At 40.9% G+C, this 18,356-nt stretch overlaps 1 pseudogene; it reads right to left on the reverse strand.

The window, feature by feature from the left end:
* Positions 1–253: 253 nt before the first annotated feature.
* On the reverse strand, positions 254–18,006 carry LOC136125053 (transcription initiation factor IIA subunit 2 pseudogene; annotated as a pseudogene).
* Positions 18,007–18,356: the final 350 nt, after the last annotated feature.

The following is an 18,356-nucleotide window of genomic DNA, read 5'->3' on the forward strand; positions in this document are numbered from 1 at the left end:
AGTGCCACCTATTATTAGTCACATTGAGTTTTAGAATGAGTTTATTAAACACTGTTCTTTGGCAACAATTTTGACTTGTCATAAAAAGTTAAGTTTCTTCATGCTGCATAATGAAAATGACGTAAGAGGTCACAGAATTATAAGCTTCTCTCTGCTGACATCCCCCAATCCATGCAGCACAGTGTAGTCACTCCTGCATTTCTAGAATAATGTTTTCTAAAGTCTCTTTTTGTTGCACTTCAAAAAGTGCTGCTTAATGACAGAAGACGGCGCTAAAAAGCCATTTTTCCTCTATGCATTCTGTAGTATTAAAGCCAGTATTTTTACCACCGTAAGTTACAATTTTTACTTTATCCACTTTAATAAGCTCTGTCATCTCTCTGAATTCAGCCTCACTCAATACAGAAGTCCACACGTTATCACAGAATGTGTACATAGGTGCAGAGCCTCTGGAACGTTGACTCTGTCCCTGAATGTCGGCGCCAGAGCTCAATTTTTAGCCTTATCACACTGAAGTGGGACTTGAAGGGTGAGTTGGGGATGATCTGTTAAGACGGTAGGAACTTATCTGCACCCTCCTGAAGACTGTTTCCTAAAGTGCATTTCCGTATAACTGATATGCTACCACTTAAGAGAAAGAAATTCTTGAAGTCCTGTGGGACAGAGCAACACAGCCATGACTCAACGGGAGGTACCTGCTTTCCCCAATGGCCCCTTCAGCAGCCCCAGAGAGTACAGAGCTGGGTCAGTTACCCAGAAGTACTCACAAAACCTGGCAGTGAAACCACACCAGGAAGCAAGGAGACCTCCACCATTGTCTTTAAAACAAGGATTCAGAGACCAAATCTCACAGTCCCCAAGCATTAGAATGATAAAGCCTATGCAGTTCTTTTAGCAAATGAAGTAGAGAACATACACAGCTTTCTTTTCTGTAGTGGCTAGAAAGACCACTTTACACTTAAAAAAAAAAAAAAAAAAAAAAAAGTTTTTCAGATTTTTAAATGTTTAAAATAATATGGATTAGGGGAACTCCCCAACCTCTTTATAGAACAGCAGTGTTCGTCAAACACCAAGTTACATAAGTTTGGTGGGCCACGCAAGAGCTAAGAAGCTGATACTTCTATGTAAATCTGTAGGTAATCGATGGGAGAAGAAACTTGGAATACTCTAAAAGCGGATGATTGGGACAAAAAAGATATCAAACTTATTCAGAATCTAAGAACATCATGCTTCTTGAAGTAATTTAGAATTTTAAAACTGAAAAGGGCTTAAAAGAGCATCTAATAAAACCTCTTTATTTCACAGACGAGGAAACTAGTTTATGGTTGGCCCAAAGTCTTATGGTTTCTTTTTCTGCTTTATCATTCAGCAAAGTTTACATTCAAGCAGAGCAAAGATCTTGTTAGAGATTTTCGTTTGATAAGCTGGCATCTTGAAACCAAGAGTGAAGAATCTGATTTTAACACAGATGACAACTAAAGGCCAACAGATTTCGAAAATGGAAACTACAATGCCAAAGTACAGGGTGAGAAGTAAGATCAGAGCTGGGCTGTTTTAAAGTGATCATAAGTGAACTGGCAGGAAATCCGCATTTCGGTGACAAATAAAATCATCCTTAGAATGCATGGAACGTTGGGCCAGAGAGAAACCTTAGAGCTCATCTAGTTTAAGCCCCTCTGCACAGATAAGGAAACTGAGGGTCAGAGAGTGAAAGTTACTCACTTATCCACATTCACACAGCTCTTTCAGAGCAGAGTCAGGCCTAGCATTCATGGGGCCCATGACCGTTCCGTCAAGTCAAGCTGCCTTGCAGAACCCATATTAAGGTGCCGATTCTGAGACTTGAAATAAAGAGGTCAGATCTTAAGGATGTGAAAGCAAGAAGCAGAGGATGTCTTTGGTTTTTTATACACTCTTTCCAGATCTTTAAACGTATGAAAGCCAGGTCAGTGAGTCACAGGTTAATAACAGGAGTGGACTTTGTGATAGGGAAGGGAAGGCAATACAGAACTGGGGAGAGAAAATAAAGAATCTCAGCTTCCCATTCCTCACTCAAGATAGTGACAAAGCTCCAGATGGAGGCCGTGTACTCAGTATGAATTTGAAACAGTAAAACTGTGAGTGCAGTAAGTGCCTTATTTCTATTTATTTGAAATAAAAAATCTATCCAAAAGCAAGGCCCCATTTCTACCATTATCTGGGCTCCTACCCATGGCTACGCAAAGGTCTCCAGGGGTTTTTCGACATCAAAAAATTTTTACGGATGCCCCCTCTGTCCATCTCTCCGTAGTGGTTGTTGTTGGGATGGCTCCTGCCCAAACCCCCAGGATTCCTAGAAATCAAGGGACTCCACTACATCGGTGCCCTTAGAGCCTGGGAATCATTGCTAAGCTCCCTGGGGGCAACAATGCCTGGGATACACCAGCTACCATCCTCTGGAGTTCCACCCCTTCCACATCCTGTCTTTATTTAAAATATTGATATTTGTTCATCATGAATTTTTTGCATTAATTTTTACTTTTTAAAATATTGCAATAAAGTATAATTACCTTGATTACTGAGTTTTTTTTAGAGTCCTCTCAAATTTTATGCCTGAGTCAGTTGCCTCACTTGCTTCACCCTAGTCCCAGCCTTGTCCTTCCCTTAAGGCACGTGAGAGTGGGTCACAGGTCACCAGCTTTCATGGGAGCCATGGACCATGACCCTCTGTCTCCTCCCCAGGCCAGGAGGAGACTCTCTCTCCATGACATTCCATCTCCCCGACCTTCTACTCGCCTACCCTCTCCAGAAAAGCAAAAGCCAGCAGCTGAAGGAGGGCCAGGGAGCCATTTCAAGCACCTCATCTTCAGACCCATCTACAACCTTCCTCAAGGCAAGGAAGTCAAAGTTAGGCTTAGAATGGAGATAGGGAAGGATGACTGGGAGGAAAATGATAAAGAGCCACAAACACAAAATAAACATCTCATCACGAATGGTCTCCAGGAGTCGCAGCAAGGAAAGAGATGTGCACAACTATGTGTGAAAAGAAAGATGTCTTCGGGAGAAAAAATCAACTTTGAGTAAATGCTCTCTCCAGTGGTGACAATAACATTTTTTGTTTTAATAAAGGAAAACCAAGAGTGATGGTGAGTGAAGGAAGATGGTGAAAGAAACCCAGACTATCGAAAACTTATCAGCATATTTCCAAGCTCTGGGGTCAAAACAAAACCTTAAATTACAGATTGTCTATTAAAATGTAGGAAATGCAATAAGAGGAGATACGATCTGGGAGGAAATCGATGTTGAGTATAGAGCCAAAAGGAGTCGATGATCAGGTTAATGAAGAGTCAGGAGAGAGAAGGTGGAGAAAATGTAAGAAAAATGAAGTGAGAAGAAAATAAAGTGAAAAAAATGTCTCCAGTAGTCAAATTGGCTTAGAAAGAAGAGAAACAAACTCTGCCCAAGGAGGCATGAGATGGCTAAAAAATTCAGTCTGATCAATCTTTCTCTCCATGAACAGACCACAGGAGATATTAGCCAGAATGGAAGCTTTGGAAGGGAACTGGGGACAGAAACTGGTCACACTGCTGGATTTGAGGAGACACAGTGGGTGTGAATGTTCTGTTTAAGCCTTCTAAAGAGACATGCTAAGGGGGAGAAAGATATGTGTGGAGAGGTGCGGTTAAGTGAGGATTCTCAAGAAGAGACTAACATAGACATGCTCGAATCCAGAAAGAAGTAAGTCCTAAGAAGGTGCAGAGGAGGAGGGGAAAAGGCAAAGAGAGGAAGAGAGAGAAAATAGGAATGAAGAGAGGTAAGCTTGAAAGAAACAGAAAAAGCTCTCGGTGGTTTTAAACAACACTCTTTTGAAAACCTGTTAGAAGAGCAGAATTTACTCTCTGAGAACTTATCAACATATAAAGTATCCTACATCGCAATACTGTCAGCTCTGAAAAGCAGAAACCCACATCCTGAGCTTCTTTGCTCCGTTCTGTCGGTCAAGGGCAGCTCTCCAGCTGCTGGGCTGGAAGGGGACATATTCCCCAGAAGCCCAAGCTTTGCTATTATCTGCTATCTTAGTAAAAGCATGTTCCCACTTTGCTTTTGGAATGGTATTCTTTGTCACACAGGCAGTTTTAAAAGCTCTTGCAAGCAGGTAAAACAAGTTTCTGTTAGGTATCTAATATAATCCAACACATGGAAATCATAAGAGAGTTTGACAGTTCCTTTTTGTTTCTAAATCAGAAATAGTCATCTGTGGTAAGTCAGTAAAATAATACCAATATAATTCCGTATTATGCCTTCAGTTCTTTTTCTACAGGGTCTATATTTTAAGCCAGAATACGAAATCAAAAGTTATAAATTGTTCTATGTAGTTTATTTTTCCATCGCATCTAACATCTGACAGTAAAGAGACAGATTTTTGTAAGATGTTGGACTTGTTTCCAAAAATGCATCGTAGGCATTTTTACAACATGTCTACTAAGAAAGTGTGACTTCACATGATCCTTAGTGGTTTTGTGATTTGTTTCTTGACCTTTATTCCTATATTTTGCACAACAGTTTAATAATACTTTGACTAATCAATTGAGACGGGATGGGTAAATATAACTCGTTATTAGGTCATTTCCCAGGCTAACAGATTGAATTTCTCCATGTATATACATATACGTAAACACCTTCAATAATCTAAAAAACGTTATGAATAGATGAGAAATACCATAAACATATTCTCTACGTTGTTGTCATTTCAGTATTATCTTATGGTGGGAACTCAGAGCTTGCGACACTCAACATAAATGATGCCAGCAATTTATTTATTTTTATTAAGACTTTACTTTTTAGAGCAGTTTAAGGTTCACAGCAAAACTGAATGGAAGGTACAGAGATTTCCCATATACCCCTGCTCCCTCACATATACAGCCTCCCCATTTATCAGCATCCCCCACCAGAGTGGTACCTTTGTTACCACTGATGAACCTACATTCACATATCGTTATAACCCAGAGTCCATAGTTTACGTTACAGTTCACTCTTGGTGTCGTACATTCTATGGGTTTGGACAAATGTGTAACAACGTGTATCTATCGTTATGGTATTTTACACAAAGTATTTTCACTGACCTAAAGTTCCTCTGTGCTCTGGCTATTCATCTCTCCCTCCCCGCAGCCTCAGACAACCGCTCAGCTTTTTACTGACTCCATAGTTTGGGGGTAAGAACGTCATATAGTTAGAATCATTCATTATGTAATCTTTTCAGATTGGCTTCTTTCACTTCAGAAATATGCACTTAAGCTTCCTCCATGTCTTTTCGTGGCTTAACAGCCCACTTCTTTTTAGCAATGAATGATATTCCATTGTCCGAATGTGCCACAGTTTATTTATTCGCCTACTGAAGATAATATCGTGGTTGCTTCCAAGTTTCGGTCATTATACATAAAGCTTCTATAAACATTCATGTGCAGGTTTTGGAGGGGAAAATAAGTTTTCAAGTCCTTTGGGTAAATACCAAGGAGCATGATTCCTGGATCAAATGGTAAGAGTACTTTAGTTTTGTAAGAAACTGCCAACTGTCTTCCAAAGTGGCTGCACCATTTTGCATTCCCACCAGCAATGAATGAGAGTTCTTACTGCTCCACAACCGCATCAGCATTTGGTGTCGTCAGTGTTCCAGATTTTGGTCATTCTGATAGGTGTGCGGGCAATTTATTTAATACGGAAAAATGATAATCCTCAAAAGATGGTTTTGTTGAATAAGCAATTCTTTAAAAAAAAATTAACAGTTAAATCCCTGCTACATAATTTGCTTCCAAATACTGCAACAGATAAATTATAATAAACTTCACAGATAAATATCAAGATGTAAGAAGAGTGTGAGTGATAGGCACTGAGCATCTAAACCTGTCAGCAATTCATGAGACCTTCAGTTTGCTTATCTCCATACCAGTAATACAATATGACTGTTCAGTCTCAGTGGAAATATCATTGGATTTGGAGCCAGGTAACCCAGATTCTAATACCATCTCACTTTGCCTCTCTCCCTTTCCTCCTGAATGAAATGAAAGACTTGGACTGATCAGGCCTAAGGGGGTCGAGTAGGTAAGTTAAATGAGTGAAGCAAGGGCTTCCCTGGTGGCGCAGTGGTTGAGAGTCTGCCTGCCGATGCAGGGGACACGGGTTCGTACCCCGGTCCGCGAAGATCCCACATGCTGCGGAGCAACTAGGCCCGTGAGCCTTGGCCGCTGAGCCTGCATGTCCGGAGCCTGTGCTCCGCAACGGGAGAGGCCACAACAATGAGAGGCCCGCGTACCGCAAAAAAAAAAAAAAAAAAAAAAAGAAGTGAGCGAAGCAAGCAAGATGGGGACTGCGAGAAGCTAGGAAGCTCCTGCCACAAAGAAAGAGGGAACTGTGCAATCGACTGATGCCACGTGGAGTGGGTATCTCATTTTGCCGAATCTGCAGATTTTCCATGAGAAGCCAGAAATCTAGATTGAATACGGTATTTCCTAATTTTTATCTATTGGAAACACATTTTAAAATTTCAAAAATACTCTAAGCATGGGACTTCTACTTCTCACCAAGATGGAGGAGCAGGGATCAAACTTACCTTCCCACTTGAAATAAACAAAAATAGACTAAATATATGAAACAATGGACATTGGACATCAGTCAATGAGGGACACTGACCTCTGAGAAATGGAAAATGAGGTAAGCCCTACAACTGCCCCAGCTTGAGAGTGTCACAGCAATGCAGTGAATAAAGAATAGTCTTTCCAACAAACAGTATGTGCTGGGATAATTCAGTATTCATATGAAAAAAAAATGAACTTCCATCTATGGAACCATAGATACAGAACATAGATCATGTTCAAAAATTGACTTAACATAGACGTAGACCCTAATGTAAAACCTAAATTATAAAACTTCTACAAGTAAACATCGGAGAAAACCTTTGTAATTATTTTGATTTTTGGATGAATCTCAAAATAATTATGCTGAGTGAAAGAAGCCAGACATAAAAGGAGTACATACAGTATGATTCCATTCAGAAATTCGTAGTTCAGAAAACTCATACTAATCTATAGTGACAGAAAGTAGATCAGTGATTGCCTGCAGGGGCTAAGGACAGGAAGGAGGGATTACAAAGGGCAATGAGAAAACTTTCCGTGGTGAAGAATATGTTAATTATCTTGATTGTAAAGATGGTTTCACAGGTATATACCTGTGAAATATCAAATTGTACACTTTAAATACGTGCAGTTTATTGTGTCACAATTATACCTCGAAAAAATGTTTACACACACACACACACACACACACACATACAGATACCAAGCGGCCAAACAAAACCCAATTGTTGGCAAAATCTGGCATGCTAGCTGCCAGTTTTCAATTTCTATGTTCAATGGCATCTGGAGTCACTTCCAGTGAACTGTCATTGTTTGAAATTTACCCAAGGCTAAAGCTAAAATTCAGTTTCCACAGACAGTGGATGTAACTACATAAAGGCATTCTAGAAAATATTTGCAGTTGAAAAGTTGAATATATTGAACGCGTGTATTAGCATGTATTAATTATTGAATATATTGTGGCATAATTCATAAAATAGATTGTTCATTTTCAACAGATTTTGTTTCACTGTAATTTGGTTGAGCCTATAATTTTCTCAGTGCTCAAGCGGGTAAGAAGTGCAAACCTCTTGTGCTACATTCCAGGATAATTAAATCACAATGTCGCACGGAATGCTGTAGAAGACATTCTAAGACCATCTCCCTTTTCCCACAATTCTGACATTTAGCAGTGCTTTAGGATTTGTGTATTATATGAGCAATATTCACATAATCAATGGGTTTGGGGCTTTGTTCACTCTATAGCCACAGAAGCACTGTTTTCAGAGTGTCTGCATGTATCTATACCCACATAGACATGCACCTATACAAACAGAGTCACATCACACCACATAAACAGGTGTACAAACAAACCCATATGCACCCATCATCATGATACAATGTCTAATCCCAGCATGAATGTGTAATATATATCATATGAAGAGAACATAGGTGCCTATTTTTCCTGTATAAATATATTCTTGGATATATGGGTATATATCATTGCTCGTAAACAATTTTTCAGGGTTAAACTGAAACTGCTCAAAGGACTTGGAAACAGAGGTGAATGGTTGTCCAGTAAGCAAGTAGTCATAACGCTGCCCACCAGTATCAGTTTTCATTTGCCATCAGATAAGCCTAAAAGTGCTGGAGTTGATACAAGCCAGTCCCACAGGTAAGAAGAGTAGCAACGTATGTTGTGGTGGACCGCTACATGAAAAGGGGCCTGAGGAATGTCACTTGCTCTGCATCAAAACAATACAACAAAAGGATCTACTGTCCTTGGGTCACCCCCATTTCGGTCAGCTTAATGTGGGTGGAGCCCCACAAAACCCCATCTGGAATGTTGGCCATTTGTTCAGAGGCACCATTTGCAAACTACTTGCTTTCTTGTTCTTCTTTAAACTGCAGTTTAGAAAAAATGCTGGAGGCATTAAGAATGTTTAGACACAGGACAATTTTCATAGCTCAAATTTCAGGTAGAATAAATGTCTTCTGTCCCTTGTTCGTGGACGTCCAGACAAGTCCTTAATAGGAAAGGTAGACAACACTTCTTTACAGCTGTCCACCACCTCCCTCCTTCTGCTCCCGTTCATTAATACTGATTAACACACACTCTAATTTCATTTCTGAACAATTCATTCACTATCTGACCATTGAAAGATTATAATCACCATCTTTAAAACAGATGATTAGGAAAAACGACCATTTTCTTGCTTAAGGCACACTGAAGAAAACTGGTCTAAGGCGCTAAGGGCAAGTTTAAAGATCTTTCTAATTGAGCATTCTTCCACAAATGCACTGCAGGTGGATTTTCTCCTCTCGATTCTTAAGGGGAAGATACATTTTAAAAATACATATATGATTTAAAATACATATAGTATTGAATAAGAACCCATAAGAAATAACTAAAACATGAAAACACAGCAGTCACTCCTGAGTACTAAACGTAAATTGATAAGATTGTTAGTCCCAGAAAGGCCCTAAAGTAGAGTATCTTTCTAAAAGAGCAAAGAAATCTAAGTTGCATAAACACTTCTGTTGCTAAGATGGCAGTGAGAATTTAATTCTCTGATAAAGAAAATACCTCTTGCCTCCTGAGATAATAAAACAGCCAATATTGATGCACCATGTATTATGTGCTAGGTGCTACTCTAAACATCTTATGTACATTGACTCATTCAGTTCTCAGAACAATGCTGTGACATAGGCACTATTATTTGCCCCATTTTCTAGATGAGGAATCTGAGGTAGACAGCAGTTGAGAAACTTGCCCATCACACAGCTTATTAGCGGCAGAGACAAGATTTGACCTTGCTAGTCTGGTTCCAAAATTAAAGTCCTTAAACACCATACTATCTTGCCCTTTGAGGCTACAGAGCAGTACCTTACCCACCAAGACCAATGTCCCCCACTAACTGACTACATGCAAGGTCAAGCTGTTTGCATGTGGTCAGTTGGTTCACTTCCAGCCAGCTCTGTGCTCTGCTGTGCGGCTAAGAAACCCCACCATTCCAGCTCTGTCCATTTAGCTTTTTGCAAATAATCTTTAAAAATGAAAACTGTTTGTTACTATTGTTCACTTACATTTAAGAGTAAGCACGCTATGGGCTTCCCTGGTGGCTCAGTGGTTGAGAGTCCGCCTGCCGATGCAGGGGGGCTGTAAGAGCACACTGTGATTGGAAGCTATTGTTTGAAAAACACATTTTTTTAAAGGAGGACTCCTGGGAATGAGAAGTGCAGCTCCAGAGGCAAGAGGAGAGCACTGGAAGGAGAACAATGAGTAAAAGTTAAAATATTATTTTCTATAGCAAATGTGTAATAAAATGCTCTGAACACTCTTTTCTGGGGTCCCATCCCCACTTTTTCTTAGCTTTGGAGTTGACCTCCTTCTCCAACGCCCCATCCCTCTTCTCTGCCACCTCTCCTCTATCGCAAGCCGTCTATCCTGTCTTACGACCACCTCCTTTGCAAACACCTCTCTCATTAGACTTTTGGGTTGTTTCGGGGTTGTTGCGGCCATTCACCCTCTCCTTTGTGTGATCCCTAAATCATGTCTTTCACGCCTGGGTGGGAAGGTGGAGAACAGCAGGTTAAGCCAGGGTCCACAAACAACAGAATCTAGCCTTTTCCAACTCCTAGCGTGGAACGGGCCTAGGGTACAGCAGGTACAGATGTGAAATACTCCTGGTTAAAAGAGCACTTGTTGGAGCACTGACTGGCCAACCTCAGAAGCACTTGCCGTCCAAGGTGGTAACCAAAGGACTCTCTGGAAAGAAGTCACCTCCCGTCTGATCTTCAGTATCTGGACCATCACTTGTCTAAGCTGCCCTGGGAAGTGTCAGCAGCTCATGACAGCAGTTGGAAGAAGCTAGGGTCTGATAGGACTTCCAGCTTATGCCATGAGGCGGGGAAGCTGGAGGGGGGTGGTCGGCCAACCCCTTCCTAGCCATAAGCGTGACTCGTCTCTATTACCTCCAGGGAGAAATCACAAAGGTTATTTTGCTTCCTGAGTGAACAAAAATTCTTCTGGAAAAGTAGGCTTAGAAATGGAAAGTCCTAAATCAGAAATCCTCTTACAGGGCTATGGATGTTTCTTTGTATCCAGGCAACTGCTGATTGAGTGCACAATATTCAGCTCTTAGTCGGTGCTGCCTTTTAGGCCTTAGCCTGCCTGACCCAACAGCTGCTTAACCTGGCTCCAAAAATTTATAACTTTATTTTGAACAAATCTCAAACCATTTCATTTGACTTTTCCCAACTCGACTGTACAACTCAAAATTTGTTTTAAATTTTACGGTCCTTTCTCTCCCCCTGCTCTCTGTCTCTCTCTCCCCCCCCTTTCTCTCCTACCCCTTCTTACAGCTGTAGCTTTGGAATCTGAGTTGGTTTTCCTTAGGCAGCAGCAGATTTTGCGATGCAAAAGAATGGAAGTTTGCAGAAGGGAAGGGGGTAAAGCAGGGAGAAGGGGAAGGTCGGTTTACTAACTCTTTGGATCCCTCCAGAACAAGCTAAAACCTAATACTATATAAATACTGAAGTACACAGTAGAGTCAAAGTATTCCATAAACATTTACTGTGAATGGAAGCATTAGGGAAGGCTTAGGCCCTGCCTGAATTCCCATGAAATTTGTAAATATTTCTTTCATTTGTTCTCCATTTACAATTAGTTGCGGTCAAGCTGATCAAAGCCAAAAGAGGCCTGTTGCATGTGAACCCGCATCCCTCACAATGACATCCACGAAGCAGAATGAAATATGGAATATCGGGTTTCCACGGATGTATGAACTTGTAAAAAATCTGAAAGAATAGGAGGTTTTTCACACTGAGTAATGTGAAACATTTGGTGCAGATTGTAGGCCTCTGAAGAGGGAAAGGGAGAGCCCAAATCTATCAGGCTATAAAACAGAAGCGGGCCCAGGCCAACATTAGGGTCTTCCCCGGTAGGCAGGCATCCAGTGATTTAGCTGTCACAGGCTCTCCACCCTCTGGACCCCCCTCTGGAGGTCCTGGCAAAGAAGCCCCTTGGGCAGGGGGAGAGAGGAGGCACCCAGGGCTCGGCCTGGGGTGACAGCTTTTCAGCGGCCCACGCTCCACTCCATCCCACTCCCTTGCATTCTGTTGCTGGACTGTTGAATTACTGCTCTCCCACCCCGGCCAAATATACACACCCCTCTATACTGATGCATTCACACATTTCCAATCAGAGAGGGGTTAAAGTACTTGATACGTACTTAGACAGGATCTTCTACACACAGTCGAAGTCAATAAAGAGACCCAAGTGAATCCAGAAGTATATACTAGCACAAAGCCTCAAAAAGCCACATATACTGTTCCCCTGGCTCACTTGAGTGTCCCCTCTTTCTTTTCTCTCTTTCCTCATGCAGACCTTCTCCTCCCATAAAGCCCGCATCACTGTCAGCTGGGGCTGCGCTCTCCTTTTGTAACAATTCAGAGTGTTTTAGTTGTTTTTTAGTTCCTATTTTCAGCCCATAATGGAGTCGGAGGTGGGGACATGAAGGGGCAGGGCTTTAGCAGTTTACATTCTTTTACCCCCAGAAGTGCCTAAGGCCATGAGGCAATGTCTGCTTCCTTACTGGAAAACTGAGCAGCCACTATGCCAGCTTAATAAAAGACCTCATGATAATGCATGAATACTCACAAGGAAATAGGCAAAGGCTATTGCCAGGGACTTCAAACCAGCAAAGGCAGGCAGCCTGGTGTCACATGCAGCTCTTTGAGAAACACAAACAAACCTCCCTCCTTCCACTCCTTACCCTCACCCTCCCCTCACCCAAGGGCCCTGTAATTCCACCATCTCTCCTCGCCAGACTGGTGAGGGGGGCATATTTTGTTCAAGGTACATCCCAGCTGCAAAGCACCAGGAGCAAGAGAAAGGCTGAAATCCACTATATTTTACTAAGGTGGGGAAAGGTTTGTAAGGATTAAAGATTGGGAGTACGCAGGCGTAAACAAATGCTAAGGAGAACTGAGTCATTGTGAGAATCCAGCCTCCCCCATGGAATCACGCATACACCCCTCCTGCTCTCCACCAGTAGCCTGTACAAACAAAGGATGATGCAGGAGAAAGATCAGGAATACAGTGTCACCTTTGAACTGAAAGCCACTCTGTGATACCAAGCTGTTCCTTCAAGGAAAGTTCTCCAAAGCTCTGGGTTGAAGGTGACCTGGGCTTCTACAGCCAAACGGAAAGCTCCTCCTCTGGACTAGGGAGAACAACAACAATACAGCAGTGTGGGAGGGTGAAACCTTAATGTTCATGGAATCAAAATAGAGAGAAAACCTTAACTTGACCTTGCATGGAGGCCTTCAGCTTAGAAGAACTGAATCAGCCCAAACGTTTCAGAATTTGTAAGGCAGGACAGAAGGAGAACAATTTTAAACAGTGTCACAAATAGTCTCCAAAGACCTTGTGAAAACAAGTAGCTGTACCAAAAACCATATTTTGACAATCTGATCACAGATGATTTGAAACATGATGGGTTAGGTTTGCTTACAAATGAATATGAGTTGATAGTTTCGAAAAGGAGATCTGCAAATGGAGATTTGGCCAAAATTGGCTTCATGTACTTAGCTCACTCACAATGCACATCCTTCGCCAGGATGTGGTGACTACAGACGCACCGGGCAACGCCATCCAGCCCCACACAGGGGAGAGAAGTTGATGTGGTATTTTTCTTTAATTAACACCCACCATCGGTTTCAAGAAACAAAATACCACCACACCCCAGAAGCCACTTATATACATCATGGATTAGAGCCCATTCCTTCCTCGTTAGAGGTAACTGTGTTGGTAATTTATAGTGCTTACTGCCTATGTATTGATAGCTTTCCTGAAACACTATATAGTTTAATGTCTATATTTGAAGTTTACAATCATGGAGTTAAACCAATATATTATTCTTTTATGACTTGCTTTTTTTTTTTTTTTTTTTTTTTGCGGTACACGGGCCTCTCACCGCTGCGGCCTCTCCCGTTGCGGAGCACAGGCTCCGGATGCGCACGCTCAGCGGCCATGGTTCACGGGCCCAGCCGCTCTGCGGCATGTGGGATCTTCCCGGACCGGGGCACGAACCCGTGTCCCCTGCATCGGCAGGCGGACTCTCAACCACTGCGCCACCAGGGAAGCCCTGACTTGCTCTTTTTAATTCAATACTGTATTTGTGAGATTGATCACTGTTGGTGCACGTAAATTTTTTCATATTCACTGCTGTATAGTGTTCCGCTGTATGTGTCTTTCTTTTGATAAATCCATTGGGGTTTTCCAGAAAAACAGAACCAAAATATATCCTATCGGCTCTGTTATAAATAGATTATTACTGTTATACACACACACACACGCACACGTGGAAATTGGCTCATACTATTGTGGAGGCTGAACAGTTCCATGACCTGCCCTCTGCAAGCCAGAGATGCAGGGAAGCTGGAAGTATAATTCCAGCCCAAGTTTGAAGGCCTGAGAACCAGGGGAGCTGATGGTGTAAGCCCCAGTCCAAAGGCAGAAGACAGATGCCCCAGCTCAAACAGGCAAGCAGGGAGCAAAAGTGGTGAATTCGTCCTTCCTCTGCCTTTTGTTCTATTTAGGCCTTCAATAGATTGGATAATGCCCATCCACACTGGGGAGTATAATCTACTGAGTCCACCAATTAAAATGGTAAACTCATCCAGAAACACTCTCACAGAAACACCTAGAAAAAATGTTCAATCTGGGCACCCCATGGTACAGTCAAGTTGACACATTAAGATTAACTATCACCCATCACAATAAACCAGTAGGTTATTTTTATATTAATCTATATTTTATTTATGTGTTTAACGTATATAAACATATATGTTATACTACCTCTGCCCATAAAAAACACCATTATGAAAATTTCTGTATATGCCTCCTGGTGCACATATGCAGGATTTTCTCTAAGGTATATACCTGGTCATGTAATTCATAGATCACAGGGCATGCTCATGGCTCAACACTGCCAAACACATTTCCAAAATGGATATACCCATTTCTACTCCTAACAGCAGTGATGAGAATTCCTATACCTCCATATCCTAGTTAACACTTGGTATTGTTCAACAGCTGATTATGAAATGGTAGCTCATTGCAATTTCAATTTGCATTTCCCTGACTGTAATAAAATTGACCATTTATCCATCAGTCATGTGAAACTGATTTTGTAAAATTACTATTTATTTCATCTGTCCATTTTCCAATTAGGTTATTTCTCTTTCTTATTCATTAGTTGGAGTTCATATATTCTGAATAATGTATTCACACAATTTGTAATATCTCAAAGAAGGACTTTTTAATTTTATTATAAACTATTATAATCAGTATTTCCCTTTAGAGTTATTCTTTTGTGTCTTATTTAAGTAATCCTCTACCCTAATGTCACAATGACATTCTCCTACATTAATTTCAAATAGTCTTGCCTTTTAGGGTCTATTTAGTGTACCTGAAATTAATTTTTGAGTATCATGTTAGGTAGGAATCAAATTTCATGTATCTTCCAAATGTATAATCAATTATCTCAGCATCGTGTATTAAAAATACATCCTTTTTCTTCCACTCTCCCAAATAATTATAACAGATATCCTTATATTCATGGGTCCATTTCTGGTCTCTCTATCCTATTCAAGTGGTCCATTTTCTATCCCTCTGCCAATAACCATCTATTGGGTAGAGCAAGTCAGAGAAAAAGAAATGTAGGACCTTCACAGGAGCAATAGGAAGACTGACAGCTGATCTAAAAGAAACACCAGAAGCAAGGAGACAGGAGGAAATAATGTGCCCAGATCTGCTTATTTGTCCGTTTCGGAAAAATTATAGCATTTCTTGAGCCTGTGGCTTGAAGTCTTTGGTCTGTTTTGGAAAATTCTCAGCCACTACCCTTCACCAACTACTGCTTCTGTCACTTTCTCTCGTCAACTCTTCTTGGACATTTTCACTCTGTCACATATATATACCTTATGTTCTTCTAAAATTGTACATCTGCTTCCATTTCATCCTTCAATATGGGTATTTTTTTCTGATCTACCACTTTCTTTCTCTTGTTTGATGTGTCTAATCTGAAGTTAAATCCACCCATTGAGTCCTTAACTTTAGTACTTCACTTTTCCATTTATAATATCCATTTGATATTTTTTAAGTTTCTCATTCTTGCCAACAGTCTCTATGTTTTCTTTTAACTATTTTAATGTACTAATCATAGTTATTTTAAAGTCTATATTTGATAACTTAAATATCTGGACCTCCCTTTAGGGTCTGTCCTTATTATAATTTTTTATCTTATTTTTCAGTCAAGTCTTGTCTTTTTATATATCCAATTATTTTTGATAGCATGGAGGACATTTTTTAGGAAAAACTGTCGAGGTAATACGCTGCTCTGGATATTATTATCCTCCAGAGAGGATTTAATTTGCAGTTAATTTTACATACAGTTAAGGTCGAATCAGGATTAAGCTGATTTGAGCTTCAGTCCTATTTGGACTTGTCTAGCTCTGGTTCACTTTTACTCCTAGAGTGTAGCTTTGTAGGGTCCTAACAAAAAGCTTGGGATGTTGGGGCTTCCCTGGTGGCGCAGTGGTTGAGAGTCCGCCTGCCGATGCAGGGGACACGGGTTCGTGCCCCTGCCCGGGAAGATCCCACATGCCGCGGAGCGGCTGGGCCCGTGAGCCATGGCCGCTGAGCCTGCGCGTCCGGAGCCTGTGCTCCCCAACGGGAGAGGCCACAACAGTGAGAGGCCCGTGTACCGCAAAAAAGGGAAAAAAAAAAAAAAAAAAAAAAAGCTTGGGATGTTTAACAAGGCATCCTCTTCTTGATGGGCCCTGAACTCTACTCATTCCTCCAGCTCTGTAAAACTGCTAACAGCTCTGGTCAGCTTCTGGATCTCTCAGCTATTGCTTTTGTTTTCAGAATCTGTGGTTGCCTCAAAATGAAAAGCAACCCCCAAATGCTGAATTCACTTTTCCTGAGGCTTCCCTCTTACTCCAGATCTTGAATCTGAAAATTATCACTGCCTACATAGCTCTCTGCACCTTCAAACATTTATTTTTGTATTTTGTCCAGCTTTTCTCTGAGGATTGGTTTAAAATATTCTAGTCAGCCATTACTGGAAATGAAACTCTGGTATTTAAGATTTTTTTGATGCTCTTGTAAATGCTATCCTTTTACAACTAATTTTCAATTGTAGTTGGTGTGTAGAAATGATTGGTTTTACTAAATTAATTTTTTTATATCCAGCAACATCACCAAGTTCTGAGTAATTCCAATTATTTATAGATTCGTTGGGGTTTTCTAATAAACCCTAGTTATCCATATTATCTGTGAACTGTAGCTTTGTCTCTTCCCTTCTAGTGTTTACATATATTTAACTTCTCTTACCTTACATGTTGGTTGGGAACTCTAAAATAATGTTGAATAAAAATGGTGATAGAGGGCACCCTTGTCTTGTTCACAATCTTAAAGATAATGCTTATATGTTTTCCATCTGATAATTTGTTGTGGTAATTTGTAGATGCCCTTTCTCAGAATAAATAAGGTTTCCTATAATCCTAGACAGCTAAGACTGGATGTGTACAAACAAAGTTGGTTCAGGGTGTTTAAGCAAACTCAAGAAACACCCACTTCGTCAATGTCAATTTGCAGAATTCCAGGACAATTATCTTACTCCCAATACGGAGAGAGCAGGAACCTCTTATTTACCCTTTGGTAGCGTCCTCACTCTCCAGGTATATTATTAAGATCCATTTTTGCCTCTCAGGCCGCAAAGCAACATTAGCACATAAAAGTTTCTTTTCCTCATACCCTTTTTCACAGTCTCCTCACATTTTACATCACCAAGTTCTTCCTAGTATCTATTCTCCATTCTAATCTCCTTCTGGTAAAAGAGCTCGGCTAATCACCATCTTTCAAACAAAAGCACTATTTTATATTTAAAAAATGTTGTTTTCCCCTTAGTCTTTTATTCAACGTACTAAATAACATCAACCTTTTTTACTTTACTTCAGGCCTTAGTATCTCTGAAAGTATCCAAAGTTCATCATAGTTGCACTTCAGTGCTAGCATCCTAACTTGGACAATATTATACAAGGTCCTAACCACATCAAGTACCAGGGGAAGTTTACATCACGGTTTCTTGCTCCCTGCATTTCACATGTTCTGATTTTTCTCTGCCTTTTAAATCACGCCCCTCCCTCCATCGCCGAATCATCACTCACTTGCAATTCACTCTAACCTTTGGATACTTTTCTGATGTGGGAGGATGGAGGCCCTCTGAGACGTAGCAGGACTCTTATACTTGTCCACACTTTCTTCCCTCTTGTCACAGTCACTGAACGTTTTAGTCCTGATGGGTTTCAGGATGTTAGCTTGCAGTCTTCCGCAATTCCCGATCATGGGCAGATGGAATCAGTATATCTTATACCTTTCTACATCACTGACAAACACGTTAAGTAGCACCACTCCAGAGGCCAATTCTTTCAGAACTCCAATCAGTAAAGCAACATTCCCATTTTCATATGGGGCACCCACCATCTAGCTGTATGTTACGGAACTTTTTTTAAATGTCAATACTTGGGCCCTACTCCAAAAGAATCTGATTTAATTGGTCTGGGGTGGGGCTGCCCAAGTGATTCGAATGTGTAGGCAAGACTGAGATCACTGACCAGTACCTGATACCCTGTACTATATCTAGTATGTTTTAGCACAGTGGTTCTCAAACTTCACTGTGCATACAAACCACCCTG

The sequence above is a fragment of the Phocoena phocoena genome, chromosome 6 (genome assembly GCF_963924675.1).
Source record: "Phocoena phocoena chromosome 6, mPhoPho1.1, whole genome shotgun sequence".
Taxonomy (NCBI): Eukaryota; Metazoa; Chordata; class Mammalia; order Artiodactyla; family Phocoenidae; genus Phocoena; species Phocoena phocoena.